The 19926-nt window shown below is 44.7% G+C and overlaps 1 protein-coding gene across 1 annotated transcript in view; it reads right to left on the minus strand.

Annotated features, from left to right (window-relative positions):
• Slc39a10 (solute carrier family 39 member 10) overlaps window positions 1-19926 on the minus strand; it is a 109815-nt gene that overhangs the window by 84773 nt on the left and 5116 nt on the right. The window contains exon 2 of the mRNA XM_075956366.1: window positions 14401-14552. The gene's annotated coding sequence lies outside the window, so the exon portion shown is untranslated. The remainder of the gene's footprint in view (window positions 1-14400; window positions 14553-19926) is intronic.

A 19926-nucleotide genomic window follows, 5' to 3' on the forward strand; every position in this document is an offset into this window, starting at 1 on the left:
CAGGGAGGCCCCCTTAGGAGCACGTAATTGGATTCTTGTATCAGGAGGCAGACAGAACCCATCACTCATGACTACAGCCTTGCACCTCTGTACCAGGAGATCTGCGTCTCTCCTGGTATCTAAGGGAGGCAGGCTGTGCTGCCTTGCTCACCGAGTTCAGCCGAGGAGCCCTCACCCACCAGGAGAAGGGAACCATGAGTCACCCACACCTTTCCCAGCGACACTGGAACTAGGCGCCTCAGTATGGCAGGGCTGTCTCCAAACTGTGGCTCCTTTTGGGGTACTCAGTATGAGCAGTTTTGATTCGAGACCCTTCTTGCTCACTCTAGAGCAGAGCCATTTTTACTGTTGGCAAAAGCGAAGTACCAAGGGCTCCCTTGGAGTTCTAGTAACGTGTGGGAGGAACAGAAGAAGGAAAAAGCATGAGAATTGAGCTAAAACAAGGGAATGTCAAGCTAGTGTTCGCATACCTGGACTAGTATGTAATTAAAAGATTCCAGGAGGTGGGGAGAAGGTTTTTATAGAGATTGCATTAAGTTAGTTTCAACAACAACAAAAAATCACAAGTAATATTCTCTTGGCTTGCTTTCGTACATATTAAAACCTAGAATTATGTAGATAAATTCTCAGGCTAAGACATGTCTTGCCTAATTGAAAACAGACTAGCAAGCAAGCCTCTACGATTGCAAAGATAGTAGTCAGGCTTAACGTAAGAACCAGAGGAGCCGGCCAGACTTGATTTCTATCAGGGTTTTCTTGGAGGGAATTAAAAAAGGAAAAAAAGAAAAGAAACGAAAGGTATTAGTCTTTTAGAGAATCGAAATGACAGAGAGCTGACCTGAAGGCCGACTGTGCCCAGATTCGATGTGGATTAATTCAGCTATATTGACTAAGAGCGGAATAGCCCTCCCACGCAAGGTAGAGCGTACCAACGAAACTGCTTAATAGGTTTCCCAACCTCGAACTGATCACGAGCCAGTCCAGAAACCCCGGCTTTCCAGCATGCCAGAGTACGCATAGCGCCTTCAAGGACTGTTGTAAAAGTCTCAAAATAAAATTAATATCGATTTGACTGAATTTTAAGAAGATATAAACATGAAATATAACTTTCGGGGAAGACGCGGAGAGCGCACTCTGAGAAGACTGACGGTCTCTGTAGCAGGCACTGTGATTTTTATTGTGGGCCACAAACACAACTGATACCTCTTTTAAAAAGAGTTATGCAAAGAACCGAAAGCCTTGTAAAGACAGAGTAAAATAATAAAAAAAAGTGAAGAATATCTTTCTGCAAAAAAAAAAAAAAAAAGAGTCAGCTGTCATTCCATCTCCTCCAGTCCCCTTCATTCCTCATCCTTAGCTATCCACTGCAAAATCAGGTTTGTCATACTTGTGTTTCGAGTTCGGGATGGATTTGCACATGCGGGCGCGCGCGCGCACACACACACATACACACACACACACACACACACACACACTTCACTGCTGGGCATGTATAAGCTGGGTAAATGCTACACCACTCGGCCCCAGCCCTGTAACACACTTGGGGTCCTTTCCTCTGGGTGTTCTTGGGCAGCATGTCCTCGAGAGGCAGCGATCCTCAGACACTATGCACACTAGTGACAGGCATAGAATATGGGCAGCCTTCTATCTAGATGCTTGGTGGCGATCGTCTAGAAGGTGACAAGACTGGTCTGGACTGACTCTATTTGAGATTAGTCTCCAGCGAGCCCAATGTTTAGTGTATTCTGAGCCTGGGAAGGGCGAGACAGCGCCAGAACCCGACTTCGCTCTAGATCAGCACCAGGAGCTGGTGAGGGATGGGGGAGGAGGAGGCAGAGAGGGGGAAAAATCTAGGTAAGAATGAAAGCAGTAATAATATTCATGCTAGGGCTGGAGAGATGGCTCGGTAGTTAAGAGCACTGGCTGTTCTTTCCCTCTGAGTTCAATTCCCAGCAACCACATGGTGGCTCACAACCATCTGTAATGAGATCTGGCGCCCTCTTCTGGTGTGCAGGCATACATGGAGGCAGAATGTTGTATACATAAGAAATAAATCTTTAAAAAAATATTCATGCTATAGATCATGTGTCTATTCGCCCAATCACTTATTCAAACATCATTTCTAAGGGACCATGGGCGTTGACAAAAACAAAAGCTGTCAATAGTACCAGAAGACATCACCTAAGTAACATATACAGAGTGCCGTATCTAGAAGCAGTAAAACCTATGCTTCCCTCAATGGACAGGGAACATTCGAGAGTATGTAGCATAGCCCAGCATCATGGTCTACTCCAGGAATCACAGGGACTAGGAAGGCTTAGGCAGGAAGATTAGAAGTTTGAAACCAGTGTAAACAGCATAGTGAGGCCCTGTCTCCTGCAATCAAACAATAAGGGGGAAAAAGACATATAAGGGTTTGAAAAGAAAAAAAAAAAAACCACGTCCCTGGTCATAGGGGAAGAAAACCAGGAGGTTTGGGGTGATGACAGACTTACCTCCAAACATGGCACCTTTACATTGAGAGAAGACTAGAAAAAGCAGGGAAGTCTGTGACGTTCCGCTTGCTCTTCTTCCATGAAGTGGGCCCTAGGAAGTCCCTGAGGTTCTCAGGCCATGCAGCTGCCTTTGTTAAGTTCCTCTCAAAGCATTTATATCTAAACATAATCTTTCCTCTTACTTTCTAAGGCCTTTCACCCTTTCTAAAACCTAGGCTTGGAAATACACAAAGGACCTCCCTGTTTCTTTGGGTGTTCATGTCGTTAAGAGGCCTCTCAACTAACAAAAGTAGTATTAAGTTGCTTGCTTTCATTTGGAAAATCTGTCTTTTGTTTCAAAGGTTTGAGCCATGTGCCTAGAGAGGCATGAGGAAGTGGCCCAAGAGGCCTGGCTTGCAACCTTCTAGGGCTTCCACGCTCTTCCCTCGAACTGATTCCAAAGGCTAAGGCACCACGTGGTCAGCCTCACTGAAGAATCGTGCCCACTTAGCACTTCCAGACTTCTGTATTAGTTACTTTTCTTCTCTTGCCACTGCCACCAAATAGCTGAGAGAACCACTTGAAGGGGGAAGGATTTACTCTGGCACACAATTTGAGGGGAGGCAGGCCCCTCACGTCAGGGAAGGATGGGCAGTGGGAACTTCAGGGCTGAGCTTGTACAAGCTGGTGTGCCTACCTCTTACATCAGAACAACTGGAAGCAGAGGGGAAGAACGAAACTCGAAGCTTCAAGCTTGACCCCTAAACCCACTTTCTTCAGCTAAGCTCCGCCTCCCCAAAACTCCGGAAACCCATGAGAACAGTACCAGTCTGGAGAGACCAAGTGTTCCAACATAGGAGCCTGTGTAAGAAATTTCACATTCAGATCATAAGCAGTGAGAAATCTATGTATTACCAACAAGCAGGGAGCGGCGGCATTGGCTAGTAATACCAGTACTCCCAGCATCAGGAGGGCTGAGGCAGGAGGATCACCTTAACTCAGAGCAGCAGACCAGCCTGCGCAACCCGGGGTGAAGCCTGTCTCAAAGCAGAAAAATAAAGTGACAATAATGTTTCAAAGCTGTGAAAATAATTATCAGTTAATATAAAGTATATTGCTCAAAAGCCAGAAAAGAAGACTGGTAAAAAAAAAAAAAAAGGAAGAAGAAGAGGTGTCTCTTCTCCAAATCAGGACTCGCAAACAGAGAAAAACCTCCAGACAGATGGATGAGGCTTTGTGCAAAGTTGAAATGCTGATTGTGGCCGCCAAACAGTGTAAGCCATTTCCAGAAATCCAGATTTATATTACCTGCATTCTCTATCGAATGATCTGACATTCATTACATCTCAGCTTTTGCAGCAAGCCTTACTTTCAGAGCGGATTCCTCAGCTTCCTCAGAACAGGCTACCAGCCGAGGTGCCTTCGTCCCATGCTCCACTTCAGGCTGAGAGCGCCTTCCTCCTCTCAGCAGTTATACCTTTGGCTCTAGGGGAAATGAGAACTCCCTGGAGACCTGCAGCAGTAATCCGGACAGGCCTTGCAGTACACCACTCACTCGTGAAGCGTTGTAAACTAAGACCCAAGAAATCTAAAAGCCCAGCGTATTGACCGAACAATTCGTACTTTCCCCCGGAAAGCAACAGGCTTGTTTCCTATTGCGGTGATGGAGCACCATAACCACAAGCTACTTGAAGAGAAAAAGGTTTATTTGGCTCAGGTATCCTAAATCACAGTCTGTGGAGGAAAGTCAAGGCAGGAACTCAGACAAGGTGGGAACCTGGAGGCAGGAGCTGATGCAGAGGCCATGGAGGAGAGCTGTTCATTATGGCTTGCTCAGCCTGGCTTTTTATAAAACCCAGGACCACCAACTCAGGGGTGACTTCACTCACCATGGACTGGGTCCACCCACATCAACTACTGACTAAGAAAATTCCCTATCAACTTGCCTACAGTTTGAGGTAGGGAGCAGGGGTTCTCAACCTGTGGGTCACGACTCCCTGGAAGAGTGAGCTACCCTTTCATGGGGCAACATAGTAGATGTTTACATGAGAGATGTTTACATTAAGAGTAGCAAAATTGCATCTATGAAGCGGTAATGAAATAATTTTCTGGCTGGGGGTCAGCACAATGAGGAGTAGCATTAGGAAGGCTGAGAACCACTACAGTGGAGGTGTTTTCTCCATTGCGGTTCCCCTCAGATGACTTCAGCTTAGGTCAAGCTGATGTAAAGGAAGTTCGCCTATCAAGCACCCTTTGTGCCCACACTACTGGACCACGACTGTCTCTTCAGTTCCTTGAAACTGTGTAAGAGAAGGTAGTGCGTGCTACGATGTTTGATACCAAATGGTGTGCATTCTGGAAGTAACCGGAATGGTAACCACTTCCGACGAAGCTTCTAGAAAAGGCATGGCCTTTGGAGAATGTGCTTCAACCCCAGTGAGAAATCAAATCCTGGGAAAAGCTGCAGAGCAGGCAAGGAAATGTTGATGCTGGCGGAGTAGAGGCTTTCTCCCAGCAGCTTGGGGAGGGAGATGGTAGCTTTCATGGCCTATGAGGAACAAGACAGGGGTCTGAGGGAATCCTTACCGGTGCGTGAGCCCAGCACCACAGCTGACTCTGTTTATAGGCCATGAGCTCTGAGGAAACTCCCTGTGGAGATGTGGGGCTGTCAGTATCTGGGAACTCAGCATTCTGGAGTCTCCTCTCACAGAAGCACTGTGAGACGCAGGCCGAGGCTGTCAGCTAAGGCGTCCCAACTATAACATAGTCTAAGGCCCCCATTCTGCCTCTCAACGGCTAAGTTACGGTGTGCGCATCTACACCCAGTGTATACGGTGCTGGGATTTGAACCCACGGCCTCTGGCAGGCTAGGCAGGCACGGAGCTCTACCCCCTTACCTCAAACGTTATAATCTGATCATACCTTTTCATCTATTTTGAATGCAGACTTGGCTTTTTCCTACTCTGAAGATGCCCTTGGCACGGTTTCCAGTTTCTAGGGTCCTTGGAGTTAATGAAAGATAACAGTCTTGGGCAATACGTCTGCAAGTCCCCCTCCTTTGTACTTTTCCAGCACGTCCTACTTCAGTTTGACAAACAAGGTTAGACATTGAACTTTCATACACTGGCCATTAGCTCGTCTGGAAAAAGAATCACTGAACGGAGGTGCCTTTAGTTTCCACTTGGGTGGAAATGCGGCATTTTAGCTTCCTGTGTGAGAAAGGAAACCCGACAGCAAATTACACTGGAAAGCTTCTTGCTTTCTGTCGACGAAATTAGTGTCTCTTGTTCTCTTCTGTGTATTTTACCTTCTTCACGCTCCATCCCAGGAGTCTGCCCTTTGTCTTTAGGTTCAGGGCAGTGAGCTTTTATTGAAACCACTCTTTTTTAGCTTAGTACTAATATAATTTGATTAATGACATTGTTAGATGATTCAGGTTGCTCTCTGGCAAGAGTAGAGACCATGATTTACATCAGGGACAAGCTAGCCTTTTCTGCAAAGGCCCAAGTGGTAAATATTTGGGTTTTGCTTGACAGGTGGTCTGTGGACAACTGTCCGCAAGTCGTCTCAGACAGTGTATGCGTGAACAAGTGTGGTCGTGTTCCAGTCCAACTTTATGGAAGGGTGAAATTTATGTTTTACGCCATTTCCACACGTCAAAAAATATTCTCTCCTTTTCTTTTTTCAAGCATTAAAAGTTTAAAAGACACTCTCAGCTTGTAAACTGTGCAAAAATAGAGAAGGGACGAGATCTGCTATAAAGCGAAGATGTTCACGTTAATCCATGATGCAGCCTATAATTGCTGTAGAGAAGTCTAAACTAAATGTAAATCTTTCAGTAGTGACTTGCTGTAATTTGTATTCAGGAATCTGGAGGTGGCTGAACCTTGATTTTTCTTGTTTTCCCCCTATTTACAGACTGGCCTACGAAAGAATAACACTTCATACCTGTGTATCATTGCCCTTGTTACCGTCTCCACCCCCTGCTCTCCCTAGACCTCTCCCGCCTCTCTGGCTGGCTCCTCTCTTTCCCTCGGGGAGTCAGTCAGTTCACGCCTCTGCTTCCCTTCGTTTTTTGGTATCTCATCTCACCCCAGCCTGGCCTCAGCCTCCTGTCTACTTGAGGATGACCCGGAATTCTGAGTCTTCCGGTGCCCGCCTTCCTAGTGCTGAGATTACCGGCTGGCATCGCGATGCTTCCAGTTCCCTTTCCCGATTTCTCTTTCCTTTGAAATGTCTTCTTCCCATTTTGTGACGTCACTTCTGGTTTCATGATACACCCCCCACCCCAACACATACTCCAAAACTTGGGTTTCGCACTTAAAACATGCAGGAACGTGATTCACTTAACATAGTGATGTCCGGGTCTCCCCATTTCCCCTCTAAATATTATGATCTAATTTTCTTTAAAAATACATACAATTATATAACATTGTGCGCAGGTACCGCATTTTCTTCATCCATTCATCTCATCTACTGATAGAGAGCTGGGCTGGTTCTAAACAGCCGTACCATCCAATGTGTATTTTGGCTGAGTCCCTTCAGCGCATACCCAAGAGTGATAGAACTTTGCTATGCCGTAGTTCTAGTTCCTGGGGGTGGCCCCTCCCTTTTTAAGATTCATTTTACATTAAGTGTATGAGCGCTTTGGCTGCATGAACACCGTGTGTGTACCGAGTACCTGAGAAGCTCAGAGGAGGCTTCTGACTCCCCAGACCTGGAGTTACAGAGGGTTTTGAGTCACTAGGTGGCCAGTAGGTACTGAACACGGCTTCTCTACCAAAGCAGCAAGGCTCCGACAGCTGAGCCATCTCTCCTGCCCCGCCCCCCTTGTTGTTGCTGTTGTTGTTCTGTTAGTTTGCTTTTGAGGCAACGTTTCAGGAAGCCCACAGCCACCTCTAACTTCATCTGTACAGAGGGATGATTTGTACAGGAGGGTGACCTTGAACATCTGACCCTGTTTTCAGGCATGTACTACAATAATCAGTTCTATGTGTACTGTGGATTGAATCCACCGCCTCGTACGTGCTAGAAAAACACTACCAACTGGGCTACTCCCCCAACCCGGTATGTATATATATATATTTTTGATATGTATATTTTTTAATCTCTGTATTGACTCCCGTGAAAATCTGCACTCCAACAGCGATGAATACAGTTCATCGTATTCTTCAAGCTCTCTCTCTTTTGTTTTCTTGAAGATGACTGCTGGACAGACTTTCATTTGCATATTAAATTGCATCTTAATTAACTGCATATTAAAATGGATACATTTTGCAAATGTTTTATTGGCCATTTGCATCTCTTCCATTGTGTTATTGGCCCATTTATTCATTGGATAATTTGTTTTAATTTGTCATTGGTTGTGCTTTTGTTGTGGCATTTAGATTAAGTATAGTTTCAAAAGAAATTTTCTTCCTTTCTTTTACTTTTTATTTTTTTGAGGCAGGATCTCCTGCAGCCTAGATTGGCCTTGAGGGTCACCTTAAAATTCTGGTTTTCTCGCTTCCCCCTCCTACATGCTGGTATTACAGATAGGTATGTCCTACCGTGTCTGTCTGAAGCGGTTCTGTGGATCAAACTAAGGCCTTGTTCACGCTAGACAAGCACTCGGCCAACTGAGCTACAGCCCTCATCCTGATTTGTATAATTCCCATATGTGGTGGATACTAATCACTTGTCGGACTTGTATTGGTGCAAGTTTTTTTTTCCCATTCTGTAGTCTGTCTCTCCTCTCTGATTGTTTGCTGTGCAGAAGCCTTTCAATGTCCTGAGTTTACTCTGTCAGTTTTCAGGATTATCCCCTGTGGCTATCCTGTTGGCATCCTTTTCAGAAAACCCTTGCTTATGCCTTGAAGAAATCTAGCATTTTTATCTAGTTATGCCAAAGTTAAAGTCTTTGGCCTACTTTGAATTGATTTCTTTGGGCACATTAAGAGATAGGAATCCAGTTTCATTCTTCTATATGCAGAAAATTACTTTGCACCAGCAAACTCCCCCCATCCCCTCCCGTTTTTTTTTTTTTTTCCTTGTTTGGTTTTTTTCGAGTTAGCGTTTCTCTGTATAACAGCCCTGGCTGTCCTGATACTAGAGACCAGGCTGCCCTGAACTCATAGAGATCCGCCTGCCTCCCAAGTGCTGGGATTAAAAGCATGTGCCACTGCCTAGCCCCAGCATCCTTATTCAAGAGAAGTCTTTTCTCCAATGCACGCTTTTGAAATCTCTAAGTGTAATGACGTGCTGCTCGGTCATCTACTCTAGCCCACTGTCTATAAGTTTCTTTGGTTTCTTTTGACAAGGATATGCTGTTTTCTTTTTTTAAAAAAAATATTTATTTATTATGTATACAATGTTCTGTCTGTGTATATGCCTGAAGGTCAGAAGAGGGCACCAGATCTCATTACAGATGGTTGTGAGCCACCATGTGGTTGCTGGGAATTGAACTCAGGACCTTTGGAAGAGCAGGCAATGCTCTTAACTTCTGAGCCATCTCTCCAGCCCAAGGATATGCTGTTTTCTTATCATGACTTTTTAATATAATTCGAGATCAAGTGTTATATCTTCATCATCACCTTTTCTGCTAAAGATTGTCCTAGCAATTCAGGGTCCTTTGGCTTTCTATATGAATTTTAAGATTTTTTTTCTAGTTCTGTGATTATTATCATTTGAATTTTGATGGGACTTGAGTTGAGTCTTAGGTTGCTTTTGGCTACATAGCACTTCTTTAAAACAATATTAATCCTTCAATCCATGATGAGGGAGGTCTTCCCTCTCCTGGCATCTTCCTAAACATTTATTCTTCAGTATCTTTTTTTTTTTTTTTTTTTTTTTTGGTTTTTCGAGACAGGGTTTCTCTGTGGTTTTTGGAGCCTGTCCCGGAACTAGCTCTGTGGACCAGGCTGGCCTCGAACTCACAGAGATCCGCCTGCCTCTGCTTCCCGAGTGCTGGGATTAAAGGTGTGGGCCACCACCACCCGGCTTATTCTTCAGTATCTTAAAGTTTTCATTGTAGGGGTCTTGGTTATGTTTGCACCTAAGTACTTTATTTTACTCTTTAAAACTATTGGGAAAGAACCATAATTTTCTGTTTTACTAGGCAAGTTCATTGTTGTTATTTTAAAAAAGATACTAGTTTTTTTTGTTTGTTTTTTTTAAATACGGAGTTTGCTGAGTGTACCTACCAGTTTTAAGAGTTTCTGTGAAGTCTGTAGGCTCCTTTAACTACAGGGTCATGCCACCTAAAAGTGGGCGAATTTGATTTCTTCTTTTGCTTGTTCATATCCCTTTCATATCTTTTTCTTGTCTTATTGCTCTAGATGTGATTTCTAGCTCTACACTGAATAAGGGTAGAGAGAATGGCCACCTTTGTCTTGTTCCAGAATTTAGGAGAAATAATACTGGGGATAGGACTTGACTATTTTCTATTTCTGTTTTCTTCGGGTGATTTTATCATGGATCAATGCTAAACTTGGTCAAAGGTGTTCTGGTCTTGGCTTTTCAAAGTTGTATGTCAGGTATTAAATAGGAAGACTCCTTGGGGAGCCTTGAAGAGCATGATTGGCGAGAGGCTGTTTGATTACTTCGGGTTCTGTTTTGTTTTAATGTTGCTTTGTATTGGCTTCCATTTCCTAATGAGCCTGAAATTTTCCTGGTAAAGATGAAACCCTAAGAAGAAGACCTGTTCGCTTTTTCAGATCTATTTCTGCAAAAGCATGGTCCACTGCTCTGAGAAGCCCCAGTGGCAAAGTCAGATATCGCCACACCCAATAGGGTAGATAACAGGGGTCTAGAGGTACAGCATAGCCTATGTAAGTCAACGCCAGTCTTAATGAGACCACAAGGCAAAAATAAAAGTCAGGGATGGAGAACCGGCTCAGCAGTTAGCAAAGGATCCAAGTTCCATCCCAGCACGTAAGTAAGCAGGGCAGCTCACAACAACCTGTGACTCCAGTTCCAGGGGAGAGCTGATGCCTTTTTCTGGCTCCTATGGGCACTGAGTGTACTTTCACAAACCCACACCCACCCACAACACAATACACATTATTATTAAAAATAAAATTAAAAAAACCAAATTGATAAAAAAAAATAATAAATGGGTTGGAAATGTGATTCAGTGATTATAGCACGTGCCCCACGTGCCCAAGGTTCTAAGTTTAACTCCAGGACTTCACAAAGCAATGAGCAAAAATCAAAGGTGGTCAGGTTACGGTTATCAAGCTTCTTCTAGGAATACTCCTTCTCATTCAAAACTTCTGCCTTTAGAATCTTTTCATTTCTGCTTTTTTTCTCGAGAAAATTAAGAGGGGATTCAGGAACAGACAGACGAACCGGAATGGAAAGACTGCATTGAAAGGGAGTCTTTTGGAAGTAAAACCAAGGGGCAAGACAAGCAAGCAGAAAGCCGTGCATCCACCTTAGACTCCTACAGAGATGTGCTCAGGTAAATGACTTCATAGCAGGGATTGGTCAGCCTTGCTTAACGGGTGTGGGCACTTTCTTTCAGGTGTAGCAAGATTCGCTAGTTGGTATAGCTCTTTTGTTTTCCTCCCCAGGCACTGATGGAGGAAGGTCATTGGCTAATAAAGGAACTGCCTTGGCCCATGTTATTGGTTAGGACATAGGTAGGTGGAGTAAACAGAACAGAATGCCAGGAGGAAGAGGAAGTGAGCTCAGACTCGACAGCTCTCCTCTCCGGAGCAGACGCCTCAGAGAGACACGCCATGCTCCCCGCTCCAGGGAAGACGCACGCTATGAAGCTCCGACCCAGGATGGACTTAGGCTAGAATCTTCCCGGTAAGACCGGTGCTATACAGATGATAAGAAATGGGCTAGTCCAGGTGTGAGAGTTAGCCTAGAAGAGGCTAGGTAGAAATGGGCCAAAGCAGTGCTTAAAAGAATACAGTGTCCGTGTAATTATTTCGGGGCATAAGCTAGCTGAGCAGGCGGCTGGGGTGTTGGGAATGCAGCCCCGCCGCCGCTCATATTACTACAAGGCACCGTTTCAAAAGCTCAAATCAGTCTCTTCAACGAGCTTGGATCTACTTCCAAAAGATTCTTTCCACACTCTTTCAATGCACACACTTGATATCCTCCTTTAAGAATGTAATCAAAATTTGTATCCTAAAACTCCCACAGTGTCATAGCCTGGTAAGTTACCATGGCAACTTGAGAGCTTACTGAAAAAAAGTCTAGCCTGTTTCCATCAGGATGCTCCACAGTCCCATCCTGTCCCTTGGATCCTAAGACCAGAGAAAAGCTCTCTCCCGTATCCTTCCTTCCTCCATCTCCCTCCCTCCCTCCTTCTCTCCCCCATTCCTCTCTGAAATGGAAATGATGGCAATCAAAGGCTATACTATTGTAGAAGGTAGTTTTGCTTTGGTTTTTTAATGTTTTTACTCTTCCCATTTGTTACATGATAGATACGTATGCTAAGGTTAATACCGAGTTTCACAATATTGGGTATACTACCGTCATGACTTTATAAAGGCCAGTGGCTCATTTAGAAAGGACACTGTTGTACCCACAGAAGAATCTAGGATCTAACTACATGCAATGCTTTCCCACGGCCTTTGGTACCTTAGGCAAGTGAGGGCAGAGACACAGCAAAGATGGACAGACTCCGTGAGGGTTCACCAGAGAGCTGTGGCATTGCAGATGACAAAAGCTGGGTCCTTCTGGCTTAATCTTTCCATTCCCTTAAATCAAAGATCCTTGCTTGTGACAGCCCACTCAGTACCTGAAGTCTAAGAAGAACGTGGAGAAAACGCTCTGCATTAGGAAGTCCCCAAGCCCTGTTCTACTCTGAGCTGCTTTCCTATCAGGGTTTCTAATTTAGAGTCTCCTTTGACACAGTTACAGGCTTTGACTTTTTCTTATAATATTCTTGAACGTCTACTTTGAATTGTCAACTTGACGCAAGCTAAAGTGGCCCGTGAAGAGAGTCGCAATGAAGACCTGTCTGACTCAGGCTGGACTGCAGACTTGTCTGTGGGACATCGTCAGGATCTCACTTATTCATGTGGGAAGGCCAACCCTGCTACGGCTTGCACCATTCCCTGGGTTTGGATCATGGATCATAGATGACTGAAGAAAACCATCTGAGTAGTAAGCACACCTGCGTTCATTCTTCTGCGCTCTCGACAGGAGATGTGGGTGTGACTATTACAAACACATTTCTATCTCCTTGACTTCTGCTACAATGGACCAAACTGCCCTAGACCTTTAAATCAAATAAGCCCTTGTCCCTAGAAGTGACTTTGTAATGGTATGTTTATCACAGCAACGGGATTGGAATTAGGGCAGATGTATCCTATCTATGAACCCTATTGGTCCCCGTCAATTTTTATTTGTTCATAAGCCAGATTTCTAGTCAGAAGCAAGCAATATCGCAATATCATTCACCTTTTTCCTATCATCCAATCTTCAGTTAGCACACCTAGAAATGTCAGATGTCTAGACTTGCCAACAAATGTAGACAAAAAAAAATCATGAGTCAATAAAGTTCATATCGCTCCTGGGATGATAAGATGGCCCAGCAGTTAAGAACTCTGCCTTCACTGGGTGGTGGTAGAGCACACCTTTATTCCCAGCACTTGGGAAGCAGAGGGAGATGGGTCTCAGTGATTTCCAGGCCAACCTGGTCTACAAAGTGAGTTCAAGGACAGCCAGGACTGTTACACAGAGAAACCCTGTCTTGAAAGATAAAAACAAAAATAAAACAAACAAAACAAAAAAGAACACTCCATCTCTTTCAAGGATCTGGGTTTGATTTTTCAACACCCACGTGGTAGCTAACAGCTGTCTGTAAATCCAGTTCCAAGGGATAAAATCAACCATAGGTCAAGAAGCAGAGCAAGCAGCAACCAGTTGATGGAAGTAACCAGTACGGGGAAAGTGGGAGGTAAGAGAGAGAGAGAGAGAGAGAGAGAGAGAGAGAGAGAGAGAGAGAGAAAGAGAGAGAGAGAGAGAGAGAGAGAGAGAGAGAGAGAGAGAGAGAGAGAGAGAGAGAGAGAGAAACATCCTGCTGCTCGGGAAGTTTTGTTTCAGATGACGTAGGAGAGCTGGTCAGCCAGCTGCTTTCTCTGCCTCTCTGAGCTAGCAGGTTTTCACCCCAGCATCTGGCCCCCAAGTTTTTATTAGTAAATCCAAAAGATAGAGACTTAGTTCAAAAGCCAGCGACAGGCTGCTGACACTAGCTGCCAGGTGCAGCTGCCAGCTCAAGACGGATCCTGGCCCCACTGACCACATTAGCAGCAGGTTTTGTTTGTTGAAATGATTGTTTTCTAGAAGCAAGCAACCCCTGCGGCTTTCTCCTTTTGTAACCTGGGCTGGTCTCACCCTTCACACAGGGCCAGTGCTGAGCGGGAAGCATCTTCCTCACAGTTCACAGGCCCCTCTAGCCCTGGGCTGTGGCTAGGTCTCTAGTGTCCCCCGTCCCCTTTACATTTTGTTTTTCTACCCGCCCCACTTGCTCTTTTCTTTGTAAATTTGTATGAGAATAAGCAGTAATTGCAATGCCACAGCCTCAATGTTACACTGTTGGGAGGTTTCCTTTGAGAAAGAAATTGGTTCATTGCTTTTTAGTTTGCATCAGGAAAGCTCTTGAGGCCTGTGAGACACAGGCCGGAGGCGGCCAGATTCCTTGCCAAAGGGTCACAAAAATGGCCTCTATCCCAGTTCCTAAGAGACCCCACTCCCTCTGAAACCACTTAAGCTGGGCCCCTCCTTTCTGTGTTACTCTTAGCAGCACTGGTTCCAAGCTCCTGCTGAAACGTCTTATTAAACTCTGCTTGTGGCTTTCGACTGTTTTTTTCTAGTTCTAAATTCTCAAGTATTCTACAAAAAAGACAAAACCCCCAAACCTCCAAAACAAAACAAAACAAAAACACTCAACAGCAAACCCAAGCAAATGGAAAACAATATTCACCTCAGCAGGTCCGCTTTCCAGCACTGACTTCGGCATTTGGTCCTTTCTGCTGCTGCGTTAACATATCGTGACCAAATGCAATTGATGGAAGAAGGAGTTTATTTTGGCTGATGGCTCCAGAAGCGGAATCCAGGAGGAGGAAGGCGTGAAAGCTATGGACAGGTCAGGAAACGGAAAGGTCACGACTTCTTCAACCCTAAACTGAAAGCGGAAGGAGAACTGGGAGTGGGCGTGGCCGTAAACGCTGACGCGGAACTTCCCAGGTGGCGCTTTTTCCAGCCAGGCTTCATTTGCTAAAGGTTCCGTGGCCTCTGAAAACAGCGCCCATCAATCAGAGACCTAGTGTTTAAACAACCTGAGCCTATGGGGGGCATTTTTCATTCGACCCATGCTATCAATGTTCTTTTGCATTGCCGACTTTCACTGGTCTAGAACTTGCCAAGTGAGCTGGGCTGCCAGGGATCCGTCTGTCTTTGTTTTCCTAGCAGAATTTTTTTTTTTTTTTGGTTTTGTTTTTCGAGACAGGGTTTCTCTGTGTTTTTGGAGCCTGTCCTGGAACTAGCTCTGTAGACCAGGCTGGCCTTGAACTCACAGAGATCCGCCTACCTCTGCCTCCCGAGTGCTGGGATTAAAGGCGTGCGCCACCATCGCCCGGCTCTAGCAGAATTTTTTATGTGATATTTAGCGATCAGACTCAGTCTCCCATACTTAGAAAGCAAGTCTTTACCGACAGAGTTATCTCCCTAACTAGACAACCTCTCCCCTCCTCCACTAGCTGTTTTTGAGACAAGTCTTACTGTGTAGCCGGGTAGCTGGCCTCGAGCTCACAGAGGTCTGCCTGCCTCTACTCTAGAATGCTGGGTGTGCAAAGCAGCCTCCACCACCACCACCAACCAGCAACACCACCCCCCCCCCTTTTCTAAGGCAAGGTCTCCCAATAGCTCAGGCTATTCTTAAACAGACATACACATAATGTTTTTTTTTTTTAATGACAGAAAAACTAGTAGACCAGCATTAAAGAAAAAAAAATGCAGAAACCACTACACCACCTACAAAACAGATGTGAAACATGACCGAGACTCACATTACTAGGGCTAGGGATGTGGTTCAGGTTAGTGTTGCCTAACATGTTCAGTATCCTGGGTTTGATCCCTGTGATACCCTACTCCCAACACACACACACAAGGCAGGGTTACCCTACTATCCTGGGTTTGATCTCTATGTACCCCACTCCCAACACACACACACATACATACACACACACACACACACACACACACACACACACACACACGGCAGGGTTACCCTACTGTCCTGGGTTTGATCCCTGTGATACCCCACTCCCAACACACACACACATACACACACACACACACACAAATACACACATAAACACATACACACACACACAAGGCAGGGTTACTCTACTATCTTGGATTTGATCCCTATGATACCCCACTTCCAAAACACATACACACAAACATACATCACACAGAGACACAGACACACAGACACAAGGCAGGGTTACCTTACTGTCCTGGGTTTGATCCTTGTGATACCCCACTCCAACACACACACACACACAAATACACACATAAACACAAACATACACGCCACACACATGCACACACAAGGCAGGGTTACCCTACTGTCCTAGGTTTGATCCCTATGGTACCCCACTTCCAAAACACACACAAACATATATCACACACACATAGACACACACACACACACACACACACACACACACACACACACACCAGGGTTATCTTACTGTCTCTACTGCTAATGAGAAAAATCTCCTTATAATTTTGTAAACCTGAGGGCTGGAGAGATGGCTCAGTGGTTAAGAGCATTGCCTGCTCTTCCAAAGGTCCTGAGTTCCCGAGTTCAATTCCCAGCAACCACATGGTGGCTCACAACCATCTGTAATGAGGTCTGGTGCCCTCCTCTGGCCTGAAGGCATACACACAGATAAAATACTGTATACATAATAAATAAATATTTAAAAAAAATTTTTGTAAACCTGAGACCCTGCCTAGCATAGCACATAAAGTCTAGTTTGGAGAAGTAACCTTAACACTTCCTACAACTCCTGACGCACCCCTGGTACTAATTTTACCGGATTCACATACTTGCCCTGTTTCAGTGGAAACAAACATTTATGAGGATTCCCATATGACCACCCCTGCCCTCCTTTCTCGGATCTTTCTCCTGAAGCCCCCTTTCAATCACATACTTTCTTGTACGAAGAGTTTGGAAATCAGAGTTTGACATGTACCCCCAACACTGGGCAGCCAGGAGTGCCTGAAGTTGGAAGAGGGTTGTAATCAACAATTAATTCACACTTCAGCTTCCCCATAGCTGGAACTGGAGTTTCTACCCAGGAAGTGGACCCCTCTGTGTGCTTCATAGTTGGCACTGACCTGAAATGCCTACCCATCTGCCTGGGCCTGCAAGTCATTTCCTTTTATCTCTAAAATCGACTTTTGTTATAGCTAATCTCAAGGTGCAATATTAAAAAATAATAAAGAGTATAGAGCAATGTCAAGGGAGATGTGGAAAGCAGGATTCTGACTTTTTCCATTTTCTTTGTCCAATAGGAAGTCCTCAGGGAATGGTAAACACTGATGCAGGAGCATAGCTTTGTTTTTGTACCTTTAACTCTTCTAGTAATGCCAGCATCATGAATGCTACACATGCTTTGAACATGTCTTAGAGTTTTGGTTGTGATCCTAGTCTTTAACGGCTGAGCCATCTCTCCAGCCCTTAACATGTCTTAATGCATATATTTCTTCGCATGTGTGGTGTGTGTGCACAGATGCACATCTTCGGCTGCCTGTGTATGGAGCCCAGGCTGGGTCAGCCTCTGCTGCCGTTTCTCGGTAGTCCTCCATCTTGGTGTCTTCAGAATGTCTCCTTCAGACAGGTCTCTCATCGACCAAGTAGGCAGCCAGGCCCCAGGGATCCCGCTGTCTCTGTCTCTCCAGCATTCGAATTGAAGTGGTTGTTGCAAGGCTTGGCTTGTGTTCTCCTTTCTTTCTTTTTATATGAGGGCTGAAGATAGAGCTTAGAAGAGTAAGTCAGGGGACCCCTTGTAAGACCTGCTTCTCCGCTTCTACTATGTAGATCCTAGGGATTGAACTCAGATTTTGTTTTTGTGTTTTGAGATAGAGTTTCTCTGGCTGTCCAGGAACTCACTCTGTAGACTAGACTGGCCTCAAACTCAGAGTTCCATCTGCCTCTGCCACCCTGATGCTGGAAGTTTTAATCGTCAGTTTGTCTTGACTTTTTTTTTTTGTCTAGTATAACCTACAATGTAAATGAACCATTTGGGGATTAATGATCAATTTCAGTAGATAAGGTGATGGCCAGCAACATACCCTTCTCATTACTATTTTGCACATATTATTCGTTTAATAATTTTCTAGTTTTTTTCTGATCTGCATGAATATTTTGCCAAGTTGTTAATTACTTTCAGAGCATCTACTGTACAAATTATTGGGATGTGGGGAAACCAGCATGCACACGGACCACTACCTTGGATAGACAGTTATATGTCGCAGTAGGAATGAAAAAGTTTGGTTGCTGTTTCCTTCTGATCTGATTTGACAAGTTTTTCCACGGAGTTAACAGCCGAGGGTTGTAGCTCTGTGGTAGAACACTAGCTTGATATACAGAAGGCCCTGGCTTCGGTCCCTGGCAACCCTTACTCTCCTATACACAGAAAGTTAAAGCACAAGTAATTCTTTTGTATATTGCTTTATGGAACGCTTGCCTGACAATGGTGTCATCCACTCAACATTCTGCATCATCCTAGAATCTTGTAGCTGATAGAAAGGATGAAGGCAAACGAAATTGACAGTCTCTGCCTTATTTCACTCCTTGTAATTATGGTTGTAGAGACTTCAAAAACCATGCGGTGACACTCAACGTCTCTTAGTGAGATGGCAAAGAATCAGCTACCTCTGCTTCATTTCTCCCGATGTGAACTGTTTCTTAAAAACCCAGACGTGGATAGGAGAGACGGCTCAGAGAGGAAAGGCATTGAACACCACGGCTCGCAGTCTGAATTTGCTCCCTGGAGCCCACCTGGTGCAAGAAAAGAAGCAACCCCAACAAGCTCTCTTCCTAGTTTACCGGGCATGCCTTCACCCCTATGTCATACGCATGCACAAGAAGAATAAATTAAATTACACTGGAAGTACCCTAGACCTACCTAATGCTGAAGGCTTCAGGGGAGTGACTCCTTTCGCACACAACAAGCATTTTTATGTGACACATACTTTATCTCCCTTACTAGGCTTAGCAGCTGCTACACTTGCTAATCAGCCAAGAACTCAGAAAGGGCGTTGAAAGAGAGGGTCAAGGCACGTGAATCTCATAATCAAGGCCAACAAAGCTTTTCCTGGCGTCCTTCGTTCTTGTTTTTGTTTTTGCTTTCCTTTTCCTTTCTCTTCTTCTTGGGGCTTTCAGTGTAGGCCAGGCTGGCCTCAAATACACAGAGATGGGCTTGCCTCTGCCTCAGGAATCAGTTTTGTTTTTTTTTTTGCTCTGTAATACTTCAAGTTGTGTCTTCAACAAAATAGTACCTAACCCTGGACGCACTCACCCATTGAACATTGCTTACGGTTGACTTGAATGACGCCAACTTGAAACGTTTCCAAGCAGGGCGGTACAAAGCTGTGCCATAGAGACATTAAAAATCCTCAGCATGGCCTTGGTGGCAATGTCTTAAGTCCAGAGTGGGTTGGATGAGAGATTTGCCCTCGCAGCAGCTATGGAGTCCAGTCCACCAAGTTATCAAGGTGCCAAGTCCAAACAAAAAAGGAGGAAGACCTGCTTTACCTCTCTAGGTAGGGGAGAGGTCAAAACAGTGTCAACTTGAAGTCCTACAAGAGTGACATTTTGGGGAAATGGTTGTGAGCCTAATGAGCATCCTAACGTCCCCTCCCAACAAACTCGAATCTGCAGCTTGTTTCTCCATGTTGTAATTCCTTTCCAGGCCTATTCGTTCTCCTAGCGTCTGCACATCTGTGCTTGTTTTTCCTTAGCGAAGATCGTTTATCCTTGAGCTTTCAAATCTTACTTTATAATTTCACCAAATTTCATAGGACACGAGATTATCCTTGGGTGAAAAGGGAACTTCATCTTTATGCCTCTGGGCTGGGGTGTAACTCAGCTGGTAGAACGCTTGTCCTGTGTGTTCAAAGCCCTGGGTAAATTCTTGGCACCATGTAAACCAGGTGAAGAGGTCTATCACCCCAACACCGAGAAGATGGAAATAGGGGGGTCATAAGTTTAAGGTGGTCCTTGGCCCTTAGCTATATAAAGAGTTTGGAGATAGCCTGGGCTATACAAAGTTCTTTCTTTTCCAACAAAACAAAACCATCACCTATCAATGATAATTTTCACAGTAAAATCATTTGATCAAGTCAGTTGTTCACTGCCATGGGAGGAGGGCAAACATTAGTTTGGAGAGTTGATGTTTCTTTCAGAGCCAGTTTTTTTTTTTTAGGACTCCTA

Source organism: Microtus pennsylvanicus, chromosome 22 (genome assembly GCF_037038515.1).
Source record: "Microtus pennsylvanicus isolate mMicPen1 chromosome 22, mMicPen1.hap1, whole genome shotgun sequence".
NCBI lineage: Eukaryota > Metazoa > Chordata > Mammalia > Rodentia > Cricetidae > Microtus > Microtus pennsylvanicus.